The sequence below is a fragment of the Crinia signifera genome, chromosome 4, assembly GCF_055691185.1.
Source record: "Crinia signifera chromosome 4, ASM5569118v1, whole genome shotgun sequence".
NCBI lineage: Eukaryota > Metazoa > Chordata > Amphibia > Anura > Myobatrachidae > Crinia > Crinia signifera.
The window spans coordinates 18,894,989-18,922,228 of record NC_139220.1 but is presented as its reverse complement, the minus strand read 5'-3'; the positions used below and the strand labels follow the sequence as shown (position 1 = coordinate 18,922,228).

The 27,240-nt window shown below is 46.5% G+C and overlaps 1 long non-coding RNA gene across 1 annotated transcript; it reads left to right on the top strand.

The window, feature by feature from the left end:
• The first annotated feature begins 380 nt into the window (after window positions 1-380).
• LOC146072246 (uncharacterized) lies at window positions 381-26,869 on the top strand. The gene is made up of 3 exons (XR_014473003.1): window positions 381-506; window positions 2,093-2,172; window positions 26,814-26,869. It is a non-coding gene; the product is annotated as an uncharacterized LOC146072246 (long non-coding RNA).
• The last annotated feature ends 371 nt before the right edge of the window (window positions 26,870-27,240 follow it).

Here is a 27,240-nt window from a genome sequence, read left to right as displayed (position 1 = left end):
CAGCTAGAATACACTGGGGCCCGATCAGTGAAGAATCAGGCCCTTCCAGCTGACACCTCCAGCTCCGAACTTCCCAGACATTGCATAAAACCTGTAGTCTTTGTAATAGGTGACAAAGTTTGTGATATATATAATAAATGATCCCGTTAGAAATCACAAATGATAGAATGTACCGGACAGGCCCCTGCCAATGAAATCCACTTACAAGGTAATATCTTATCCCGCTTCTCCTGAGCCGATCGCCATAACATTCCTTCTTCTCCAGATTGTCAGATTTCACCTGTTTGCACAAGTCGTAATCAGTAGCCAACGTCAGCAATGATTAAACGAATCATAAAATACCCAGACAGTTTTACTGCCGTGTAAAGCGCGTGAAACAGTTTGGCTTCAACACATCAGTTTGGCCCTGCTTTGTGTTGTGTAAATCTTGCAGCCGTTAACCTGGTTTATACAGGAGTCATTGTGTATGAGCGGGTAGTCGGACAGATTCTGAAGTACGTCAGTAGGTGCCCGTGTCATGGTAAGCTGCATCACCCCATGGCAAGACAAAAACTCTGTAGTGAGGATGTGGGCCCATATAGGGGGTCATTCTAGTTTAATGGAAGGGGCCAAATTACGATGTTTTGGGGACTGCTCATGCGTATGGTCTGTTTGAAATGAACGTGGCGGGCTGGGGGTGGACGGCGGCAGGGACAGGGATAGCCCATGGGAACGGGCAGGGTTTTATGGGCTTCCTCGTGAAAACGCTGGGCGTTTCCTTGGGTATGCAGGTGGGATGATGTCTGCTGGGGGCCCCGTCTTCATCTGGCGATTGCAAATAAGAGTCAGTTCCTTCCTATTGTACACTAATCATCAACGTAACCCATTCATTCATATGGACAATATGAAGTGACCAGAAGTACCACATACCCAAGGGCGTAACTACCATAGGTACAAAGGGTGCAACTGCTATGGGGCCCAGAGCTGAATGGGGCCCATCTTTGCTGTCTAAATTATATGTGCTATATATATATTTTACCATCAGATGCTAAATCGGGGGCCCTTACAAACTTTTACTATGGGGCCTACGAATGTCTAGTTACGCCCCTGCACATACCGTCCTCATCTCGCTCTAGAAACATATAAGCACCACCACTGTCTATAGGAAGCCATTTCCCCACTCCTCTTATGTTGAAATGGGGATGCAGTCAAAATCCCGACGGTCAAAATCCCGACAAGGTCAAAATACCGACATTTAAAATCCCGACAAGGTCCAAATACAGACATATAGAATGTAGACAGGTGAAAAAGTGAACATGACTTTCGGTCGACAGGTCGCGAGGTCGACATGGGTTTTTTCACTGGTTTTTGACCCGACATGTGCCGACAGGCGGTATTTCATGCCCTACCATCCACTAGGGCGTGGTGGGAGAATAAAATAGTGCCCGAAGCATTGCGATCGAAGCGAGCGATGCGAGGGGCTGCGGTTTACTTCCAACTGTGTCCATGTCGACTGTGTCGACAATCGGGTCAAAAAACGCGACCTGTCGACCGTAAGTCATGTTGACTTTTTCACCTGTCTACATTCTATCTGTCTTTATTTTGACCTTGTCGGGATTTTAAATGTCGTATTTTGACCTTGTCTGGATTTTGACTTTGTCGTGATTTTAAATGTCGGTATTTTGACCGTCAGTATTTCATACAGAACCAGTTTAAATGTACTAATCCTGTATGTAGAATTAAGCTAGCTGCATCCTGCATTGCTCTAGAGTTTTAGCCTTGTGTCCCAAGAGACCTTACATCCACCCTCACATAACATGAGACAGTTATCAAACCCAGGAGTGACCCCACCACCTCTCCACCATGTCTCCAGCGAGGATATGTAGTATGTGTGAGAACCAGTCTTCTCCCTTCACTTCATTCACCACTGTCCCTGTCCTGATTTATATCCCGGACCTGTCAGACGTTAGTGTGTTTGGTTCACTTTTTACCTCAACCGCAATTTGTCTTATTAATATCTCTCTTTCTTAAACGTATCATGTTCTCCGCTTCTCCCTCTCCCCATTATTTCATCTCCCCTGTCTCGGGCGTCACCTGATTTCTACCTAGAAAGTGTGAAAGTTGGACCAGGGAGCCGTCAGTATCTGGTTACACCTCTCGCTGGCTGTAGGAGAGACGGAACAAACGAGTAAGGTTTGTATATCTCTGTCGGTCGTAACCAAAATGCTGTATGAGACAGTAATCTCGCTGTAGCTATGTGATTATTTATGTTATGATTTATATATTTTATGTAAAAGTAGAATTACGGCTTCAATGTTTACGCCAGTTCTCCTGCTTGTCATTCGACGCACATTTCATGGCACACAAGCACCTCAGCGGCGGTAATTAATGTCTGGTGATGCGGATCTGCAGAAGACTACAGGTGGCAGGAAGTGTAAAATGTCCAAGGGGCCCGGTCATTTATACCAGGGGCGGATCCAGAGGTGGGACAGCAGCACGGTCCAAAATACAAATAGGGGAGCCGCACCAATTGTCACCCCAAACACTGTCCGTAACATGTAATATTTTATATGTAATCTTCTTACAGTATGGGAACCGGGGCCTTCTACGGACAGTAAACATCTGCCTCCTCCCACTGCTAGCGAATCACCATCCCTGGCATGTGTGCAGAGTAATCCAGGGGCAGATTGGGAAATGAAAGTGTCCCTGGAAAAATTTCTAAAAGCGTCCTCACGTGGGCGGCACCAAATCAAATGTAGGTGGAACCAACACCAAAACAGGTGGGATCAGGGCCGGCGCCACCACTAGGCAGCTTTAGGCATTTGCCTAGGGAGCGGGCCACTGTAGGGCGGCAATTGTGAGCAGGACCCCCACTGGAAGGAGGTAAGCGCCGCCGCCGCATCACCCCCCCCCCTCCATGGAGTGACTTGGTGGCATCAAACACCCCCCCTGGCGGCATCAAATGCCCCACCCCCTTGACGCAGCACCCAGCATCGCAACCCCCCGCTCCGTGGAGTGACACAGCGATGCTGCGGCCACATCATACACACTACCCCCCCCGCCCCCTTGGACCAACGCAGCGGGCCCCCCCATGGACCAAGCAGCGGGCAGCACAGCCTACTACCCCCCTGACCCTGTGTAGCGATGCGGCAGCAAGATTGTAGCCCACCCCGTTGGAGAGGGTGAGTGCCGGGGCGCCCCCCCAATCCTGCCTGGGGCGCTCCGCTGACTTGCACCGGCACTGGGTGGGATTAATACATCATTACACCTCATAGCTGCCCACCCTCCTGAAATAGGAGCAATCTCCCTCTCTCCCTCATTAGTCTAGCAATCTCCCTCATGTCACCTAGCCCACATTACACTGTTACATCATAGTTACCTCCCCTCCTGCATTCTGCAGGAGACTCCCTGACATAGCAGCAATCTCCCTCTCTCCCTCATTAGTCTAGCAATCTCCCTCATGTCGCCTAGCCCACATTACACTGTTACATCATAGTTACCTCCCCTCCTGCATTCTGCAGGAGACTCCCTGACATAGCAGCAATCTCCCTCTCTCCCTCATTAGTCTAGCAAACTCCCACATGTCACCTAGCCCACATTACACTGTTACATTTTTGGGGAAAAAAGGAATGAGAGACAGATACATTTACATTGAATCATCAGCACCATTTCCCAGCACCAAGTATAGTATATCTTACTAACGGCTCAGGGACTCATCTACATTTGTATAAAAGTCATTTTATAAGATTCCTCTCAGATGTAGCAGTACACACCCACGCTTTTAGGTGCCATGTTCACAATCTCTTTTCACAATCTCTCCATATATGGAACTAGACACGCCCTTTGGGAGGAGCATGACACTCCCCCCTCAATGGGGCGCTTTGCAAAATTCTATTACCAACTATAATCTCCCTGAGACTAGTTTTCAAAAGTAGGCAACTATGCAACACCTGTGAGTGAGCAGCTGGTTTCGATATGATTGTCAGTTTAGTGCCCCCCCCCCCCCCCAGACCTTTAAGCTGCTGTGACAAACCACAAACCTCCACATTTCACATAACACCCCACCTCCCCCTACTAAGACTGACCCCAAACCTCCATCAAGCAGACAAACAACTCATTACCATAATCCGCCCTTCCCTGTGGAGTCCAGAAACACACCAAAAATTGTTACACCCCCAGATAGCAACCATTCCTGTCCCTGTTTCAGTGGATATAGATAGGCGCCCACTTATATGAGTATTTGCAGCCTTGGTTCCTCTGCTCTGTGAACCGGCAAAGGTTGTTTGTGTATGAGAGAGGAGGGGGCGGGGCCAAAACTCTGGGCAGGGCCACTAGATGGCAGGCGGTCTCACCGGTGTGACGGCCTACTGGGAATCTTGAAAGGTCTATGACCAATCCACCCCATAGAGCATCTACCCTTGTGTAGTCCTCGCGTGAACCCCCTCTCTCACTGGTTCTCATGCAAAGTAGGCTTTGGCACATCTCATGCCCATGCATAGAACTGTAGAAAAAGGGGAGTAACGCCATTTTCTCCAATGACGCCATTGGCGTCAATGGAGAGGTAAGTGCAGGATATGGGTGGATTCGTGGTGTACGGTATGACCCATCTGTACCCATGTGCGTTATTATAAATAATGCATGCATTCATATCATGGGTGGTGACAGATTTGGCACAAGCTCCTAGAGAGAGATATTGTAATGCAAGGTTCCCCCTCTTGCGGCACAACAGTAGGGGACGCACCTGTTGCTTCTGACAATGTGAAAGACCTTTTTACAACATTCCTCTGTAATTGGGCGCGGCGGATCCCTTGTGGCGCCATATAAATAAAGGATAATGGTAATAATAATTACAATGGGCTCCATCCAGCAGTACACGGGTTACGCCGTGCAGGCAAGTGCATATTTTTCCAATAAAGCCAGCTGAGGAACGCGCCCAACACTGGCCCGTAATCCCTCCTGGTGATATTTTATGAAGTCTACTGGAGAAGAAGCCACAGACATGACCCAGCCAAGTGAAATTACACCATTCCTACCTGCCCCACATTACGGTACAGAATAACCTTTGCTTTGAATGTGCAGCCTGATTTATGTGCAGGTGCTAGGAAAGGCTCAGTACTGATGGGCGGTTTTGCTACCTACTACTGAGTATAGAAGCTGCCGGGGGAGCCAGACCATAAATCATACGGGACCCTCGAGGGGGGAACAATGCACTCTTATGCTGTTCGGGAGTGCAGAGTTTTATTCCGTGCGTTCTGTGCACACATCTTCCATTTAAAGGTATTATACATAGCAAGGCTAAAAGATTGAATTTTTTATAAAACATTTTTCCTCCCTCAAAAAATACGACTTACAAGTACAGATTTCAATGTTTGCACTTAAATCTCAATGCTCTTTAAATGTTTTTGGCATTTAAAGCTTGGAAACAGAGACAGGTGGATACTTGTAAATTTCAGTCGCAGTCAAGTAAAATGGGACACGGGCCCCTAGGTCCGGGGGGGCCCACAACAATGCACCAGCTGAAACTTACCTATGTGCAACATCGGCGGCGATCCGGGCAGCGGGGGGCTGAGAGCTTGTTGTAGCGCTATTTGCCGGGCAGCAGGCGGGAAGCGCAGATGATTTCCAAAAGACTGGCCAGACGCTGATTGGCTGAGCGTCCGACCAATCAGTGTCCGGCCAGTCTTTTCAAAAACAGAAGCGCTTCCCGCCTGGCAAATAGCCCTACAAGCTCCCAGCCGCCGCTGCCCGGATCCCCGCCACCCGCCGCCGCTGCACTGGGCAGTGCCATCTTTCCCATTCAGGTGGGCCCCTAGAATCCTTGCCCATTAAGCCCAATCAGAAAGACAGCACTGGTTGGCGCCTCAGAACATGGTACACGCCCCTTGTCTCCAGAGAGCTGTACATGCAAATCCAATAAGTCTCTGCTGACTTAGACTTGCGGTATCCTCCTCCTAGAACTGAATGGGCTGCTGACGTCACATGACTTCAGGGCCCACCCTCAATTCGCCGGCCTTCTGAAAAGTAATTTGATGGTGACCATCGAATGACTTCTCCTTATCGAATCCTTCTTAAGCATAATAAAATGTCTCATTCTGACCGCGGTGTTCTATTGACCCTGAGCGGAGAGATAAAAACCTTTCTGGTGTTGCAAACATTGAGTTCCCCCCATAGAGGTGAGGAGCAGTATTTTATTATATAGAATTTACTATAGTTACTATTATGTTTATGGTACTTGTTTCCTAGCACGGCCACAATCCTATGGATCGTGTACCTTTAAGTTAAGGTACACGATCCACACAATGGACCCGATTTCCTTTGAAATCAGGTCCATTTTGCCGGCTAAGACACAATATCGGGGGCATCGCGTCGGTCGGGACCATTAACATTGGTCCCGACGCGATGCCCCCGATTTTTCCATAGGCTTCAATGTTAAAATATTTTTTAACATTGAAATCGTGAGAAAATGTGAAAAATGTGAAATGGGCCAATATGACCCATTTCACATTATAGATGTCCCCGTCGTCACCCCACGATAGACGCCAACCTGAAGCGTGGCGAGCGCAGCGAGCCCGCGAGGGGCGGCGGTGCGCGTCCTCCGACCTTTTCATTCCCCTACTATCCACGTTGGGGTGGAGTTGAGAATAGAATAGTGTGGCGAGCGCAGCGAGCCACCGAGCCCGAAGCGTGGCGACCGCAGCGAGCCCCGCGAGGGGACGCGTATAACTTCACAGGTATACGCGTCCCCTCGCGGGGCTCGGTGGCTCGCCACACTATTCTATTCTCAACTCCACGCCGACGTGGATAGTAGGGGAATGAAAAGGTCGGAGGACGTGCACCGCCGCCCCTCGCGGGCTCGCCACGCTTCGGGTTGGCGTCTATCGTGGGGTGGGGTTTACGCCGTTAAATTTGGGGGGGTTGGGAATATTTTACATTGAATCCAATGTAAAATCGGGTCCCAGGGACCCGATTTACATTTCATTCAATCAAAAAATCGGGTCGAAAATCGGTCGGTCGCGTCGATCGCATTGCATGCGACGAAATCGCATGCGATGCGATCGACCCGATTTTTCCGACACGACCACCCCGATGTAAATCGGTGTGGCCGTGCTAGGAAACAAGTACCATGTTTATTCCAACTTATGTATAAAGTGTTAGTATTCTTTGCAACGTTGTTTATTGAGGGGGATCGTGACACAGATGACTGTACGGACGATGATATGAAACAAGAGATGGAGAAGGCTCAGCCCCAATTGGTTCCACATTGGTGCAGGAGAAACACTACGTATGCGGTATCCGGATAATAGTGCTACACTGTCTACATAAGCCGTCAATAGGTCGGCAACGTACTGTATATGTGTTAGGTCGGCTACCGTTAGGTCGAGTTGGCGAAAAGATCGACAGGGTAAAAAGGTTGACAGTGACAATTTCGACAGGTACTAAAAGTCAACAAAGGTCAAAATGTCCACATGACTGGTTGATGCAAATTTGGGGGTTTTCTAACATATTTTTACACTTTTAAAAAAAAACTTTAAATACCTTTGTCGACCTTTTCAGTGTTGACCATTTCCCTGTTGGTGTTTTCACCCTGTTCAAACTTTTTGTACCTGTCGAACTTTTCTGCTGACACGGTTGACATAATGCATGTTGGACATTTGACTGTCTTATTACTGTAGATTGACCTTGATAAATACGGTAGTAACTGTGGTTGTGGCTATAGGAAGCCAGTAGTATTTATGGCAGCCTGTAACAAAAGCAGCCATCAGTGACCTGCGTGGCTGAAGAGCTTGGTTACGGCTGGACTGAGGACAAGTGGTGCACAGGATGCAGTGACGCTGATGCTCCGATGCACCTCCATGGCGCTGGCAGGGTGCCTGAGACAACAACCTGCTGTGACACCGTCAGCGTGTACCACGTCCCCTCGCATGGCTCTCTGCATTAGCCATGCTTCGGGCATAGGACACTATTTTATTCTCCCTCTGTGCCATAGTGGATGCTAGGGCATGAAATAGAGGCTTGCATTAAGTTGGTGATTAGACAATGGACTGCAATGGTTTGGGAGGAGATAATTAGACAGGGATCTGCATATGTGCTGCAGGTGTTAATTAGATGGGTCTGCATTAGTGTTTGGATTCAGGGCCTGTCTTAGGGTTGAGGGTCTTTAGAAAATTAATGATAAGAGCCATTAGACATGCATCAGATGCACCAACTGGTCCCACTCTGGGACTTAACATGAATAAGGGGAACTACTGTGTGATGTAACATGAATAAGGGGCACTAATGTCTGTAGTAATGGGAATAAGGGGCACCACTGTGTGATGTAACATGAATAAGAGGCACTAATGTCTGCAGTAATGGGAATAAGGGGCACCACTGTGTGATGTAACATGAATAAGAGGCACTAATGTCTGCAGTAATGGGAATAAGGGGCACCACTGTGTGATGTAACATGAATAAGGGGCAATGATGTCTGTAGTAATGGGAATAAGGGGCACCACTGTGTGATGTAACATGAATAAGGGGCACTAATGTCTGTAGTAATGGGAATAAGGGGCACCACTGTGTGATGTAACATGAATAAGGGGCACTAATGTCTGCAGTAATGGGAATAAGGGGCACCACTGTGTGATGTAACATGAATAAGGGGCACTAATGTCTGCAGTAATGGGAATAAGGGGCACCACTGTGTGATTTAATGTGAATAAAGGGTCCTGCTATTGCGCTGTAACGTGAATTAAGGACACTACTGTGTGATGCAACGTGAATAAGGGATACTACTATGCGGTATAATATGAATCAGGGGCACTACATGTGATGCAATGCAAATAAGATTGTTTTACTGCGTGGTGTAATTTTGAATTGGGGGGTCTATTGTGTGACCACATCCTTTCTTTCTGAGACCACATCACAAAGTTGCAGGTTTTCCCTTTATGGGAGGGGCACCAAAACCTATATTTGCTTACTAAAAAAAATGTAAGCTCGGCCTGGGCCTGCCTGCCCACCTAGGTGAGATGTTATGATGTCGCCGGCACAGGCCAAACTTCCGCCATGTTACGGTGCTGTGGACCAGTCACCAAACTCTTAAAACAGTCACCTGCTATCAACCATAACAACAAATTATTCTAACTGACCCTCCTTCCCCTTCTGGTTCCAGGGAAGTTTGCTTTAAATACATGCCATAAAAATATCCAGCCAGGCCAACCAAAAGTATATCTCATGTCAAATGCCATAAATAATTCAGCATTATATGGGATTTATTTTTCCATTTAGCGGTAAATATCCTTTTTCAGAAATTCTTAATGGACTATGATAAACGAGTCCAATGTCTCAGCCCTTTCCAGAGCCTCTACGAGCTGTCAACAAGAGAAAACTTTATTGATGACCTCCCATTACCAGTTTTATTCCTGTTACCGGATATATTTAATGTCTAATTGGTTTTCTTTGGTTCTGGGACCTCGCGACAAAGTTCCATTTTACCAGTTTTCAGTTAAGATAACAAAAACTCAAATGTGGTTTCTTATCCAAACATGTAATGTCTTTCTATAAAAGGCCACCACAATATAATGTGTGGCCCCATTTAGCAAATCGTGGTAGGCTCACAACAGGGCCCGACTGTCACCTGAAGCAGTGAGTAATTGCAGCTAGTGGTCCTCTTGCCTCTAATTGCTGAAAACGGTGATGCTCCTCTACTCAGGGCCGGAGCTACCATTAGGCAGCTTTGGTGGCAGCATTGCAAAAGGCGGCACTGATGAAAAAATAATAAAAATAAATGACGTGCGCTGCATACCCGATACCTGTACAAGATCCCGCTGAGCGCCAGGGGTAGAGAGGGCTCCTGCAGCCACACCAAGCACCGGGGGTAGGGGGAAGAGAGGGCTCCTGCGGTTGTGATTAGGTGAGCCGGGGGGGGGGGGGGGGGGGGGGAGGCAGAGATCTCCAGCAGCCGCTCTGAGTGCTGGGGGGGGGGGGAGGAAGAGAGGGAGTGGGCTCCAGCAGCCTCCGAGGAGAGCCGGGGGAGAGGTCTCCCGTGGTTAAGGTGAGGGCCCTGAGGGGGGGTGTGGGGGAAAGGGCTCCAGCAGCCTCTGAGGGGGGAGGTCTCCCGTGGCTTTGCTGAGGTGAGGGGGGGGGGGGCAGGGAGCAGGAGAAGATTTGCCTAGGGTGCTGAGGAACCTGGTGGCCTGCGAGGCCAAGAAAACTGCACCTCGTGGCACAGTCCTTGATCTCACTACTCCTGGGAAATGGGGTGACACACCCGTTTCAGGCGCACCGGACATCTCAGCCCCTCTCCTCAAATGCTTCTGCCTGTTAAATCCTGTACATTTTTAAACATTGGGGCAGATGTATGAAGCCTTAACAAGAGATAAATGCTAGGGGGATAAAGAGAGATAAACATCCAGCCAATCACATCCTAACTGCCATGTTTGAAAAAGTCAGTAAGGAGCTGATTGGCTGGGCGTTTATCTCTCTTTATCACCCTTGTTAAGGCTTAATACATCTGCCCCACAACAGGAGGGGTAAGTATAATTTTATGGTGTAGGGTGTGCGTCCAGTTTATACTGCACAGTGCCCGGGATGCACTTATGCAAATAAGTAGTAAAAAAATAGTTTTCCGGATTTTTACGGCATTTCCTAATGTAGTTGAATCCAACATGGAGGGAACACCTTTAGCTGGCATTACCTTCTAGAAGGCTATGCACTTTTCGCATTCCTAGCTGAGGGGGATCTAATCAGATGTCTCCCAGCACCCTTTACAGTTGCCGCACCCAGTGACGTTGAGAGGGGGGGGGGAGGTGCGGGTACTTTTTATCTGGGCCCGGGTCGGCTGGGGGGCCTGGGGCCCATTCCACCCACCCCCATTGCAGAGAGCAGGTTACTACCTGCTGTTAATGGTAAAAGATCTTCTAGAAATGTAAAATAAAAATATTTTTTAGTCAGTAATCTCTAAAAAACGGCATCTTATTATTTGCTCTTCCTCTGCATATTGCAAGTCAGATACACGGATAAAACCAGAGAGGAATCCCAGAGCAGCATCTGGAGAGAGGAACGGTAGAATTTCATCAGCATTTCTTCTGCCAATCTGATGCAAGTAAGGAAACATTCCAGCTCCCTTTCCCAGCCTGCGTTACTGTACCGCGTGAGAGAAAACTAAATCTATACTGTACATATGCTTCTTGTCTGCACACGCCAGGCGCTGCCATTTTGTGGGCTGGACCAATGTGCAGCCAATCAACATACTGGGAACTCGTGACATTGCTTAGTTATCAGGCAAAAGCTGTTAGGAGAACTGTGTGTGAATGGAGTACAACATAAGATGGTGCAACAGGGCTTCACTTATTCAGACTGAGAGGGCACTTGGGTTATACTTACCTACCCTCCCGGAATGGCCCTGAAAATCACGCCCCCCCTCCCGGCCCCCCCAGAAGGGTGGCCAAGCCTCCCGCATTTAGCGGGGGCCCCCACACCCCTCCCTCTGCTGGTCAATTACCGTCCTTTGCGGCTCTTTGGGGAGGGGCTTTATTCATTAAGTACCACCCCCACCTTGAAGAGCCGCAAATCGCTGCATTTGCAGGAGGGGGCTTATTGACGGCAAGCCCCGCCCCCCTGGAAGAGCTGCAGAGTCTCCTCCCCTGACGTCTCGTGGAGATACCTAAAGTAGGCAAGTATGACCGGGGTCTGTTGCTTGACTGCGTGTTTCTGAAGGCACTGTGTATCCCTTTGGAGAGTGATAAAATGGAGAGAGATAAAGTTCCAGCCAGTCAGCCCCTACCTGCCATGTTATAGGCTGTGTTAGAAAAATGGCAGTTAGGCTGCGGCTCATTGAACCATCCTATTGGATGGGTTGCACGACAAATGGGATGACTTCTGGGATGGGGCTTCATCTAAGCCCGTTAATAAATAGTTCCCAATAAATCAGATCCCAGCTATCATATTGTAGCCTGTAACAGATAAAGTATAGCTTGAATCTAATTGGTTGCTATGGGCAACACCTTATATGGTAATCTTCCCTTAAATGTCATCCTATACCTTACGGTGGGCAATGCCCCCCCCCCCCCCCCCAAATTGCGCAGTGGCTAATTGCATGTTTCCTTTGCTGCTCCTTTGGGACTGCGCACACAGCTTGCACCGCATTTCGATATTATGATACTTTTGCGTTCGGTTCCCTTCTCCAAAATATACAAATCATAAAAAGCTGAACTATAAAAGACAGGTGGTGCGGCATAAAGCCTGCGGGGATGCACGCGCTTCGCTAACACCTGCGTCTCCGGTGACACCTCAACTGATCCCGTAGGTTCGCTGTCAGGACGAGACTAATATTGCTCCAAACTTATATACATGACAAACCAATAACAGATGTACACTCAATAGACACAGTAGAAGCGAAAGCCAAGCTGAGCATCTCCGCTGTGCCGAAATACGGCAATAAAAGGTTTCCTCCAAGTGTCTGGCTTTCATGCAATTTTATTTAATTTGGAAAATGTCTTGTCTGTGTGCTTAGAAGAAATGTACAGGGAGATATATATATATATATAGAGAAATAAGTGCGCAAAAAAACCTTTAGATCATGGAATAGTGTGGTCATCCACACCAGAAACGGTTAATAGTCCCGTCCAACAAATTTGAATGCACTGAGGGTCCTTCTGTTAGCCCGGCAGCTCCAAATCACCTGGATTCCACAGGTGTACAAATTCTAGGAAGATAGACAAGAGCGCTCCATAGTGCAGTATAAAAAGTGATATTTATTTTAAAAAACTTTTTCCAAGTAGACGCAGGTATAAAATAACGTACCACAGTGAGCGGTCCAACCACCGCAAGACAACAGCATGAACAATTGTGTCGCAGACAAACTTTATGTTGGAGCGATTACAGCGGTTACACTCGTGGATGTCGGTGCTTCAGGCACAAAGGTCCCCAGAGGACCAAAAACAATGATAAACTACGCTTGACTGATTCAATTTGGACCCTGTGGCAGTGCCAGATTAAGCCTTTGGGGGGCCAGGGGCACTTTAGACAGGGGGCCCCCACTGCACTTGTCATTACTGGCCGCAAACTGCACAGGAGAATATTACACTGTCAAAACACAGAGTAAAGGCAGTATAAACTTGGTCAATGGGTAACTATATATACATACATACATATACACACACATATATATATATATATATATATATATATATATATATATATACATACACACACACACCACATGAAAAGCCTGTGTTTGTCCCTCTGCACCTTACTCTGTAGGAGACCTCACAGTCCCAGTGTTGCCTCTGATTAAAAACCCTCCCATGACTAGGCTGCTGCTGCTGTTCTCCATGGGCCTGAGAAGCATGTAATGAGCGCCACCAATCAGAGCTCAGCACAAACCTCTCAGCCTCTACCCTCTGGTGCAAAGTGTCATGGGACTTAGTCAACTCCCAGTAATGCACTGCACGCTTGTGCAGTCAGTGTGCCTTGGATCCCGAGTGCTCAGCACCATTAATCATTGTCAAATTGGCAGATAGGTGAAGCTGCAGCACTACCCCACTCCCATGCAATAAACCTTTAGCTTTTTTTTTTTTTTTTTAAATACATGCCAACCACAGGGGGCCCCTAGCTAGAGGGAGGCCCAGGGGTACTGACCCCTTGTGCCCCCATTATAATCCGGCCCTGCCCTGTGGTACTTTAAAACATTTAATTCAAGCCTGGGGAGTGCTGTTCTTTCCCTTCGGGGAACCTACCTCTGTCTATACAGTAACGTTTTACATTGCTATTAAACAGTACCCCAGAATTGAGGGTGAGAGTGCAGGGCTTGGATTGTATATATACTGTATATATATATATATATATATATATATATATACTAGGTGATTCATCGGGCGCTCTTCACACCGTTGTAGGGGGCTGCGCCCCATTAAAATGACAACAAAATATTTTTAGGAATGATGTTTGTATTTTTTGTCTGAATGTGTGTAATGTCAATTGGAGTGGGAGTCGAAATATTGAAAGATGTGATAAAATGCCATTGCCAATGGTTTGGTGCTTGTGTTATTGTTATAAATAGTATTTTGGTTAATTTAGATGTGTGTGTATTGTGTGAGCATGAAGGGGTGTTACAATAGAGTGTGAAAAGTACCTTTTATCCGTTGGTGGTATAGTGCTGGGCTGGTGTTGGCAGACATGCAGCTTAGAGAGGAGTGGCCTGTTGGTGTCCACGGCGGGCAATGGTGGCAGGCATCGGCCACAGTAGTTGTGAGGCAGGAGTGGGTGGCAGGCAGCTGGCTCAGTCGGCCGGTGGTGGCATGCATCGGCCAGAGTAGTTTTGCGGCAGGAGGGGGTGCCAGGCAGTGGGTGCAGGCGGCCGGTGGTGGCAGGCATCAGCCACAGTAGTTGTGCGGGCGGAAGGTGTGCCAGGCAGCGTCCGCAGACTTGTGGGGGTGGCAGGCTGCGGACACAGGCAGGCGGTGCTGGCAGGAGGGAGTGTGAGGCAGCGGGCGCAGGCAAAAGTCGGCCTGCGGGGCTGAGCGTAGGGTTGGCAGCAGGAGGCAGTGGGCGCACGGCACAGTCTGTGCGGAGCGTGTTCCCGTGAGAGTTGGATTGTTGTGATGACGCGACACTGCCCTGAGCGCAGGAGCCGGGGCAGAGGGACCGGGACCGTGCTTGTGTTGTAATGTGTGTTGTAATGTGTGCGTTATTGCGGGGGTTAGGTGGGCTGGCGTGCAGGGTTGGTTATCTCATATCTTATATATTTTTGGCTATGTTTTTTGCGTGTGTCTATAAGGCTGGGTGGTGTGTGACCCCGCCCCGCGTTACACACACACTCTGGGGATGATTGACAGATGTAGCCAAATATATAAGATATATATATATATATATATATATATATATATATATATATATATATATGGCTAACTGCTCCTTGCCTCTATAAGGTAAATTACCTCCAAAGACCACTAGAAGCCACTCTGACAGACCAATTAACTCCTTTGTGTGCTAAAAGATGCCATAACAAAAAGTGAAAACAATTTTGGTACTTCTGTACTTTCACGGCGCCAGCATGGCGGCGCGCGTCAGAGTCCCCTTGCGGGGCTCGCATCGCTCGCCCACGCTGCGGGCTCGGTGGCTTGCTACGCTCGCCACGCTAATTAAAATCAACTCCATGCCAACATGGATAGTGGAGGTATGAACTATCCATGTTGGCATGGCGTTAACTTAGTTTATTTTACTTAGTTAGTGGCGAGCGTAACCCGGAAGTAGCGCGGCGCCATGCTGGCGCCGTGAAAGTAAAGAAGTACCACAATTTTTGCAGGGACACTGACCTGTGTGAAATCTTCTGGATATGGAAAGAGGGAGACAGAGATTGGCGGTAGGAGCAGATAGGGACTGGGGGTGGGGAGTTTGTGGGCTAAAACTGTCACAGCTCAAAGTGAAGGTACATTTCTGAAGCCGTAATTTTCACAGGCTTTTAACTATAATATATATATATATATATATATATGATTTTTTCAAGCCAATTTATTACAGTATAGATGATTGACCTTTTTCACTTTTGACCCTAAGATTGTGTCCATCTTTTGACAGTGTCCTAGGTAGTGGCTGTTGACCTAGACATTGTCTATCCACTGACTGCATACCAATTTATGAAGGGGCCTGACTGATCTAATACAGGGTTGCCGACCCTCCCGGAATTTCCGGGAGTCTCCCGAAAATCGGGCCCCCCTCCCGGCCCCCCGGAAGGGTGGGCAACCCTCCCGGATTCAGGGGGGACCCCCGCTGTCCCCCGGATCGCGGCATTAAAATGCCGCAATCCTCGGGGCTCAGAGGAGGGGGCGGAGCTAAAACGACACAATCGCGTCATTTTATCCCCGCCCCCTCCACGGAAATCTGTTAATTCCTTGTTTTACCAGCATGGGGGCGGGGCTTCTCCCGGAGAGGAGAATCTTAAAGTCGGCAACCCTGATCTAATATATAGTAATGTGACATGTTTCACTATCATTTTGCTGCAGGGGTCAGATTCGATTTTTACCGTGGGCTGTTGTATAGAAGTCCGAGAAATTACGTTTCCCGCATTGGGCAATATCATAGTCCCCAATGGGGACTGCAGTCTTCAGCATTAGCTTTCCCCACAGTTCTTATATAGTCGGGGGACTTAAATCATGTGGACGCTGCTGTTTTCCACTATAATATAACTAACCCTCTTTAGAACTTGCTATGTTCTTGACTTTTTTCATTGTTCAGAACGCTGTTGTGGTTGCTCAGCTTCAGCTGTGTGTTATATAAGCTTATATAACGAACTTGCTTATTGGGCGAAGTATTACTTGAATAGTAAAAAAAAAAAAAAAAAAAAAGTGATCTGAATTTAATGAGTCCAGATTCCAAATTTTTTTTTTTTTTTTTTTAGACATGGTCAAAATATTGTTTCTCCCGTTCTCTTGGAGTCAGAAAAGCACAGGAAGGAAAAGGCTGCAGTCCGCTGAGATTCTCTTTAGCTTGCATGCAGGACGTGGCCAAGTCACTGACTGGCTTCATTTTCCAGTATCCTTAAAGGACCCAGCATAGTTTCCCCACCCTCCCACCCCCCTATTTCTTGGCAACCGTCTGCGAGCTGCGAGTTCAGCCAAAATTGACAATAAAACAGTTAGGAGGCAAGAGGCCAAAATACGAGAGCATCATTGTACAGTATCCACACACACCGCCCTCCCCCCAAAACTTCATTTGCAGAGCGAAGAAGAGAAAGGAAAAAAAAAAAAAAAACATTTCTATTTGTCCCAGTTTGAACTTTGTTGGTTTTTTTTTTCTTGAGCGGCGTTTTAGGAGATGGTTGGACGGATCAGGCAGAGATTTCTGGGCACTTTCTATGCAGTGGAAACAAATCTTTTAAGCATTAGAGCAGTGGTCTCTGTAAGCTGCGAGGAGTCACAGGAAGGCAGGCAGGCAGGCAGGGGAGGGAGGGAGACGGGACGCTTCCAGCAAGAGGCTTCGCGTCGGAGCTGATTGCACATAGACAGCATGGGCCGAAGGGCCTGATTCAGACCTGTTCGCTAAGCTGTGTATGATCGCAACCTAGCGAACAGGTAAACGCTGTGGCGGGTGCTGATGTCATGTGGTGTTAACCACCTGCCTTGAGCAGGTATCGCCGCGCCTGCGTCCGTAGGGGAATGCCCAGCGTTTTTATGGGAACGCCAATAAAACGCTGGGCGTCCCCCTGCTCCAGATCCCTGCACGTCCCCGGCCCTCCCTGCCCGGAACGATCAGTTCGGCGGGTGTGAAGCCATTCCCTACCCAGGGTTCGCAGTTGAGCATAATCGCGCATGTGCAAACCCAGAACATCGGGGACAGGGCTGAATCGGCCCTAAGTCACAGCCAATGCCGACATTCTCACAAATGATCAATGTGCACTAGGTTAACATTGACAGTGAGAAAAGGTCAACACGGCAAAATGTCGAAATGAAAAAGGTCAGTACGTGAAACGGTTGACATGAGCTTTAGAGGTCTTCTGGTGTCAGTGCCGACACCTGAGCACATAGTACAGAGCTTTTGCCTATCCATGCTTCTCTACCACTATGCTTGGCGTGTGTTCCCATCAGAGACTACGTGGATGGTAAAGCATAAAGAGTCCCCAAAATTTTTTTATCATGGGAAAAACTCACGTCGTCCTTTACAAATTTCGACCATTACCCTGTCCACATTTTTCCTGTGTCAACCTTTTGTCAATGTAGACATGCGCAGAGAGAGTTAGATTTGAAGCTAACTAGCTAAGCTAGCTAAGTTGCAGGGTAAAAATAAAACTGACTGTTGGGCTACATGCAAAAGCAGCCAGTATTTACCCTGCACAGAAACAATATAAATGTTAATTTTTCCCCCTTGTATTGCATCATGATGTGTTCCAGACACAAAGACGTACATTTACAAAGATGGGAGTTCTATTAAAGATAGGATGTTGCCCATAGCAACCAATCAGATTCTGTCTCTTATCCTCTAGAAGGTGCTAAATAAATCAGAAGTAGATTCTGATTGGTTGCCCTTAGCAACATACCATGTGAAATAGAACTATCATCTAAGTCAGGGATGGGGAACCTTCGGCCCTCCTGCTGTTGTTGAACTGCACATCCCAGCATGCCCAGCTACAGTTTTGCAATTTGGCCATACTTAAACTGTTGCAGGGCATGCTGGGATGTGTAGTTCACCAACAGCTGGAGGGCCAAAGGTTCCCCCATCCCTGATCTAAGTAAACTTCCCTCAAAGGGAAAATACGACCAGGAGAACAGCGTTAAAATGTATTTACATAAATTATGGAGAGAAACAGAAGTAGTGTCCGGATAATCTATACCAGAGGAATATAATTAGGTTAAACTACTAGCAGAGTTTGGAACTTCAAAGAACTGGCATCAGGATAAACAAAATAAACACACGAAACATTAAACAATAACAACAAAAAGAAACAATAAATATACAAATATTTAATTATCCATACAGAAAACATGCAAAAATGACACACTCACACAACGATACAAAACGTATACGAATATAAAACCAGATGTACAGACAGCTGTAAAAAGAGTTTGGAGATCTGCATGTATTAATCAGGCCTTCATTCATCTAATCAGGCAGACAAAGCTCAGAGGCGTGTTCCAGAGCCTCACTGCTTACTGCATCATGAGCATTGTTATCGGTCCACTGTGCAGAATTCTAAATTATTAGCAGCAGTCTGAAGAAACAAACCAAGGACAAATAGTAAATACCAAAATCCTTCTTTTTGTCTTCCGAACTGATTTATATTATTGAAGAAAGCATACAATAACTCGTTTTTCTTCATGTGGTTGCTGCTGTAACGAGGTTTTGCTATTTAAAAACTTCAAAGTAAAAAGAAAAACCCTTCATGTTTAAAATAACTTCGTGTTTATTTATTTTAACATAATAAAATAAGTTGACTCCTCCAATTAGCATAACTGCGGTGTTCCTGTGCCCGGGACCTGCTGTACTCACACCTGCTATAGACAGTCAACCGCCAGTTCTCCAGGGACCAATAACCTGGAGCAGCATAAACAAATTAAGAGCGTTGTGTAAGTCCATGAATGCTGACTGGATGCTCCATAGACGTAACTAGACATTTTGGTGCCTTGGGCCCCCCCAAAATTATATATATATATATATATACACACTCCAATTATGCTATCATTTATGCACATAAGGGGTGATTCTGATTTCATCAGTCTCCGGCGTATTCGCACTGAGGACCAATATTTAGCACCTCCATATGCATATATTAGCATATACGCACGTGCAGGGCTGCTGTGCACAGTTGCCAAGGCATTTGCGCATACATTGCGTAGTCAGACACTTACTCATGGACAGTGCCAGATTAAGCCTTTGGGGGGCCCGGGGCACTTTAGACAGGGGGGCCCCCCTGCACTTGTCATTACTGGCCGCAAACTACATGAGGGAATATTACACTGTCAAAACACAGAGTAAAGGCAGTATAAACTTGGTCAATGGGTAACTTCAGGGGATATATATATATGTATATATATATATATACACACACACATACATACCACATGAAAAGCCTGTGTTTGTTCCTCTGCACCTTACTCTGTAGGAGACCTTACAGTCCCAGTGCTGCCACTGATTAAAAACCCTCCCATGACTAGGCTGCTGCTGCTGTTATTCATGGGCCTGAGAAGCATGTAATGAGCTCCACTAATCAGAGCTCAGCACAAACGCCTCTGGTGCAAAGTGTCATGGGACTTAGTCAACTCCCAGTAATGCACTGCACACTTGGCTCCCAATGCTCAGCACCATTAATCATTGCCACATTGGCAGATAGGTGAAGCTGCAGCACTACCCCAACTGCCATGCACAAAACCTTTAGCTAAAAAAAAAAAAATAATACATGCCAACCACAGGGGGGCCCTAGCTAGAGGGGGGCCCAGGGGCACTGACCTTGCAGGGCTTAAAGTGGTCCTGGATAGGTGGTGGAACTCCATTCCCATAACACCGACCCCCCCTTCCCCATTAGGCAGAGCCTAGACCAGTGCCACGGAATTTGTGTCCTACCACCCATAAAGGGATAATGGTCCCACAACACATGGTACCACAATTTTATACACATTACACAGCATGTAGTGCCCTTGATTCATATTAAACCACACAGTAATGCCTCTTATACACATAATATCCACAGTTGTTCATCTTAACTTTACATTACATACTGTACGCCGTGCCAGAAGAAGAAGCCGCTGGAACAGGCTTTTCTGTTGGAATTACTGTTCAGGACTGTGGTAGAGGTGGAACTCAGTTCCCCTTACCATTAAAGGTGGTGGAGCTCAGTTGCACCCTGTTCCCCCTCGCTTTAACCCCTGGTTGCAAGTGAGATTGACTAAAAGCGGTGACGGTTCTTAAACATCCTAGCGACTGATGTGTGACCTTGTGTTTGCATGATAATTAACACTTAACCTAATAATTAACACTTAAACCTGAAATAATGACTCAGAGACTTAGGTTTGGCAGAAAGTGTTAGCTGTATTTATTAAACAACTTTAAATTAATTCATTATTAATGTAATTAATTAATGGTGGCCAAGAAAGAATGGCTAATTATTTAAGCTCCACCCATAATGATCCTACCTAATCAACAAATATCCTAACAACAAGCGGTTTCCGCTCAGCCTTCGACATTGACTGCCCACCCATCCGGGTGGTGTCGCTGTCCCCGATCGAGCGATCAGCGAAGGCCTATAGTCAAAGAAGGTGAGCGCGCCGAAAACAACTACAGTATATACAACGAATCATCGTTTAACGAAGACCTTAAATCGATTAACCTTCCCTTCTTTCCAGCTAACAGCCAACGGAAAGAAACACTCACAAACCAACCTAAAATTAGGGGAGGGAGGGCGGGAAACTCAGGGAAAAGAGAGAGACTCCTCCTCTTCCTAAACTTCATATCCTCAGTTAACTTTGCCATCCATGCATCCTGATTGGATGCCGAGTCACATGCTTCACTAAGGTCATCACAGCCTCCAATGTTTGACCCACTACATGCCTATAACAGACATTCCATTCTTTTTTTCATAGTCTCATATCTGACTTCTTACCAACGACAACAAATGTTCAGCTTCCAAGATAATAACTTAATTAGAAATCTGTATTGCATTACAATGTGTCAAATGTTCCTAAATATCTGAATGTGAATACACTTTGCGGAAGTAAGCAGTGGTGTCGCAAGTTGGGTGCCCGGGGTGTGGCCTGCACCCTCGGAAGCGGTAACAACAAATTGCCAGCTCTTCTACAATGTTGTCACAGATGAAGAGTCATCATTACACAGCCCCGTCTCCGGAGGAAACCACGCCCTTTTACATTAGAACACACCCCTTTTGGGCGGCCATGCTGCAGATGCGGTGGTGGTGGTGGGGCTCTCAGTGGTATTGCAGAGGGTGCAACCACGCACGGATCACCGAGAGTAAGCAGACATTATTGATATAACTTTCTTTTACACATCAGGCGTCACAAAGTGTCTGCAGCACTGTTAAACATAGAACGATGGCAATAGAACAGAAGAACGACACAGCATACAAATAAATCCGCTTCAGCTAACCATAGGATAAGTGCAAACATTACTATAGCAACACAGGCTAAGGGCTCTATAGCTATACCAACAATATGAAAAATGTTGGTGCTTTTTGCAGTGTATATCGCCTAATTTATCTTAGAACGCCGGCAGCGCATTACATAACCATCCGCGGCGGAACAGATGCAAAAGACGTCTGTAACCAATTACTGAGCAGCATGTTCTGTAATGGGGCGGGGCTTGGTGACATCCAGCTCTGTCCCCGCCCCCTGAAGTATAGCTGTAAGAATCCTCTCTGGCCTGCTCCTGGAGAGAACACACAACAAGCCAGCAAGTATGACTTGAACCCTTGGAACATGCCTGTCCCAGCATGCCTTGCCACAGTTTTTGGTATTAGGGAATGCTAAAACTGTGGCAAAGCATGCTGGGATTGTATAGTTTCACAGCAGGAGCGCCATGGGTTGGCCAAGCCTGCCTTGTATTGGACTGATCAGATGACGTTACCTTGACGTGGTGGGTAAGCCCATCACCCTGGCTACTATATATTGGGTTACGGTATAAATGGTAAACAATGTTTAGGTCGACAGTGAATAGATCAACACCTTGAAATGGTCAACATACTCAAGGTCGATATTGACAAAAAGGTTGACATAGGCATGGTCATCATGAATAAATCCGACACGAGTTGTTCGCGGTTTTTGTAGTCTGTGTTGACATATGTCGTATATGGATACCGTGTAAGTGTACTAGATCGACACCCTGAAATGGTCGACATACCCAAGGTCGACAATGACAAAAATGTCGACACAAGCTTATGGTAGACATATACATTGTTGACATGAACGCGGTTGACATGAGTTTTTCACATTTTTGTTCTCTATGTAGATCTATGTCAACATGTACACCGTATAAGTTTACCGCATCGCCTTGCATGGCTTGGTGTGCTTGCCATGATTCAGGCAATGGTGCTTCGCTGCGTCGGCAGGGCTGCTCACTTACTCCCTGCCCCCCCCTCATTTACCGCCCGCCCTGCCTGGGGGTGAGCTGAGCCTGCACTGCACAGTGCTGCCTGCACTGACCAAAGCCCACTGCTCCTGGAGTCCAGGCAGCACAGCCAATCGGGGCTTGGGGCCCAGCAGCCAATCAGAGCGGCTACCTACGCCAGCTCTGATCGCCTCACCAGCCGGTGCCACATTTTAATTGGCCAGCAGAGACCAGGAGTGAAGAAGCCTGCGCTCTGGGAGCAGTGTGCTACATTCCGTGCAGGAAGCACAGCGGAGGCAGTCGGGGGTGCAGTGGGCAGAATGAGTGGTCCGAGCCCTTCCCTCCCTATCAGAGAGGTCAGGCCTGGTACAGCTGTACCCACAGCACCCCCTTGATGGCGGCCCAGGTGCTCGACACATTATTATATCCCCACTCTATGTCCTCTTGGATAGTAAACTATGAAAAACACGTGAAAAGCTCATGTCGACCATAAGCTTGTGTCAACCTTTTGTCAATGTCCACTTTGGCTATAGCGACCATTTCAAAGTATCGTCCTAGTGACTGTCAACCTAGACATTATCTACTGAGTGACCGCATACCCTACATTGTACATAAAACAAAGCTAAAAAGATCTAGTATCATCTAGTATCTTATAATAAAAAGGGTACAATCAGTTTTCTACTGTAAACCGTATTTGGACAGCCATGGTCCTCAGGTGACAAGATGCGGGATTATCAGGGAGGGACGATGAGACGGGAATATTATATACAGTATTTGTAAACACCGGTTAATAGCCCTTTAACCCCAGCGTGAGTCCACCTTTTGATTTGTCAGCCTGTCTCCGGCACTGTGAGCTGGGAACAGGCAGCGCTCTGTGCATTATGTCCCTGTGATAATGCAGCCCCTATTGGAGGGATTTGCTGGGAGTTAGTAACAGCTGATTTCTCCGCTGAGCACTGTGGCTTCTTTGTAAGCGAATAAAAGGGGTCTCTATCATCGTGCGGCTCAGCGCTGAGGGGTGGACTAATTGTCTCACTAGAAAGTCTGGACAGTTGAAAGATGTAAATTAATGTGTCTGACAGAGAGAAAAGGGAAAAAAAAGATAATTCTTGTAAAAACTTAAGTTGCTTGGAAAAACATGACATCACGGGCCGGGACGTTAATGTGTGATGTGGCTGCCGGCGGCTGCAGGTGCCGTGCGTGGGTAGAATGCTCCTAGCAGGTGCGATCCCACCTTTCTAGGCATCTATAGCAGGGATGTGGAACCTTCGGCCCTCCAGCGGTTGTGGAACTACACATCCCAGCATGCCTTGTTACAGTTTTGCTGAGTGGCCATGCTGCAACTCTTGCACGGCATGCTGTAGTTCCACAACAGCTGGAGGGTCAAAGGTTCCCCATCCCTGATCTATAGGCACAGTGGAGACAGATATGTAACTGACATGCAAATTATAGATGTTACTTCAGTGCTGATTGGTTGCCATGGGCCACTTCTCCTCTGGCTCACTTTCTCTCCCTTATTACTGCTTTATACATCTACCCCATAGTAACAGCCAATCAGCATCTATTTGCCAACATAAAAACGAAGGAGTAGGCTGCAAACAGCAAATAACAGAGCATTTAAAATAAATCTGCATTCATTATTTAATCATATGTGTATTATAATAATAATAATAATAAGCAACTTTGTCTACACCAAAATGGCACCACATTGTAACAACCCAAGTGCATGGAAAGGTTTAAAGACATGGTTTTAAATTCCCCAAACCAGCCCTGATCAAACACACTATGGAGGTGATTCAACATCATTCGGTCCCCAGCTTATTCGTGCCGGGGGTCGATGATGAGGCTCTAAGCATGCGTAAAGACATATATTCGCACAGAAGGGGTGGGCCGTTGCCGGACAGGGGCTGGCGCATGGGGACATCCAAAAACAGTGGGTGCACCCAGAAAAAGCTGGGCATCTCTATGCGAATGCAGGCGTGCCAAACCTGCACGGGGTGGGCGGATGACATCACATGACCTCAGCACCCACCCTCTGTTTGGCCATCTCTGGCCCAGATCAGACTAACTTTTATCTGTGTTTTTTTTTTGCCCGTACGGCCGCATCAGAATGGATGTGTCAAAGACCACATCCATTCGCATGCAGAAGCGCCCATTTGCTTGGAGAAGGGGGGCAGGCATACGCTCGCCCAGCGGGTGGTGTTTACGTTGCTTACCGAGTCATGTTAAAACACCCAGTATCTATGTAATCTAGCCTTTGGGGCTCTATGAGTATAGCACCGAGCCTCTCTGTGAGTTGGATGAGATCTTGTTTCCACCACACACCTTGCAGATGTTGCCCCCAGACAACAACATAACGCGGAAGAGAATCTGTTACCTTCATGCCGCTTTACACCGATACACAGGATCTTTGCCACACTAGGATCACGCTGTGCCAGGCCTAATTAGAGGGGAACCTTATGGGCAAATTGAGCCGACAAGGACTCACTCACCCTACCAGGTGTCAGCAGGGCTCCCTGGAAATGTGTGAGTCTAATTTAGGAGAACAAAGCCCATCCATTTATTAGGCATAGCAAACATGGCGGATTGGCCATTTTCTAGAAGTCTGATAGACCCGGATATAGCTCACGAGCCTCCTATGTTTGTTAGTGACCGGTTCTCTTGCCAGCCTCTGCTGATAGGTATCCGGCTGATAGATCTACAGTAAAACGGTGGATGTCAATCGGTGGACGACATCAAAAATGTTCAAGAGGTAGACAGGTAAAAGTTAGACAATGCTTAAAATCCACAGTTTTAAGATGCCATTGTGACTATAGTCAACACACGTGGTTCACAGGTAACGGCAAGTCGAGCGATGTAATAGCGTCCGACTTTACTAATAGTTGGAAGCTTTCGTCGCATTGAATCCAGATGTTTTCACGTTGTTACATACAACTTGGCCAATGTCATGGGGCTGAATTTGAAAGACGGACACAAAACAGCTCTAGAAAATCGAACATAACTAGAAATGGGGTTTGTTTGAGTGAGTTGTATTCGGCAATGTTTAAATTCGCTTAAGTCAAAAAATTAGACCATATCTGTAACAAACTGTAACCTTAAATATAAAAAAAATATTCTTATTTCTGTAAAAATAGCTCATGTACTCTACATGTCATTTCCCCCGTTAAATGCATCGTATGTGCATCACTATAATGCGACGCACAAACAGCTTCTGCTGATTAAATTGATATACAGCATACCTATATTCTTTATGCAATTGCGATTGTATCTGCATAAACAGTGTTCTGCTGCCGTGTTTTCCAGCCAAACACTGTAACATTCTTTAGTATTCTGATACAGTTACATACAGTATATTCTCCAACACGACAATGGTTAGCCTACAGTACACACAGGGCAAGATGTATCAAACCTTTCAAAGAAACAAAACGAAGACGTAATACAATCAGCCTTTTACAGTCTGTTCCAATTAATGCCATATTGCTGTTGTTATTTGAAATCTTAATTGTTGTTTTTGTTTATCTTAACTATCACTGTGTGATTCCCAGAATCTGTTTTTATTATGAATGTATCCTTGGCTGCATTATACTAGCTCCCCTGATCTGTATGCTGGATGGAAGTCTTACCATCTGTTCTTATTCTGTATGTATGTACAAGTGCACAGTAATACTTCCTTGTGATCTAATGTATGCTGGATGGATGGTTGACCATTGATCTATTGTGCAAGAGTAGGCAACAACACAGTAAAACAACACAGCATATGATATATATAATGTTGACCGCTATACAGGATGCATTCTAGTAACACAGAAAGCATTCTAGTGACCTCTATACAATACAGTGAGCAGATACCAACTATACACTTTATGGGGCATTCTATGAATACATATCAATACAGTGAGCATTCTAGTAAAAAGTAAACAATACAGATGGCATTCTAGTGGTCTATACACTACGGGAAACATTATAGCAAAGCCAATCAATACAGTGAGAAGTCTACTTATCTCTATTGAACGACTAGAGCATTCTATTAAAACTCACAATACAGTGAATATTCCAGTGGCCACTAAACAATACAGAGTGCTTTCCAGTCCCCTTTGTACAACACAAAACAGACTCCAGTTATTGAAAACATCTCTGTGCCTGTATCATTTATCAATGGGAAATGTCGAGAAGCTGTCATAACTGATTGGTGATTGGTTCATAAAACCATCCATTCACAGTCTGGGAATATCCCAGCTCTTTGAGCAATGTCCGAACAACGGACTCATTAGATTCTACTGTGATAATTTGCCCTCCTGTCTCCACAGGTGTGGTGAAATGTGCGATACGTAGGGATAAAAGTGTGAAACGAGAAGACGGGAGGGTCAAATATGGAAGACCTGCCCCCCCCCCCCCATTGACTGCTAGTGAGTTTTAGACATAACAGTGACATCACCGGCTCCTAGTGCATTGATAAGCTCCTTTCTCACGAATATCGGCTCAGCCGCCCCCACTGCAGCGTTGATGGCTAAAACTGAGCTATGATAAGATGAAACGAAAACGAACCATTATATTTATTCCCTTATCTATAGAATAACATTTTATTCTTTTAAATGCAGATGTTTTTATTTTTTTTAATTGCTTTATAAATTCTGGTCTGAAAAAGTATCCTGGTAACATCAAAGTAACCAAGGAACGTCATTGTAATTTCAAGATCTGTCGCAGTAATCAGTGGATTTACTTTCATTATTTTAT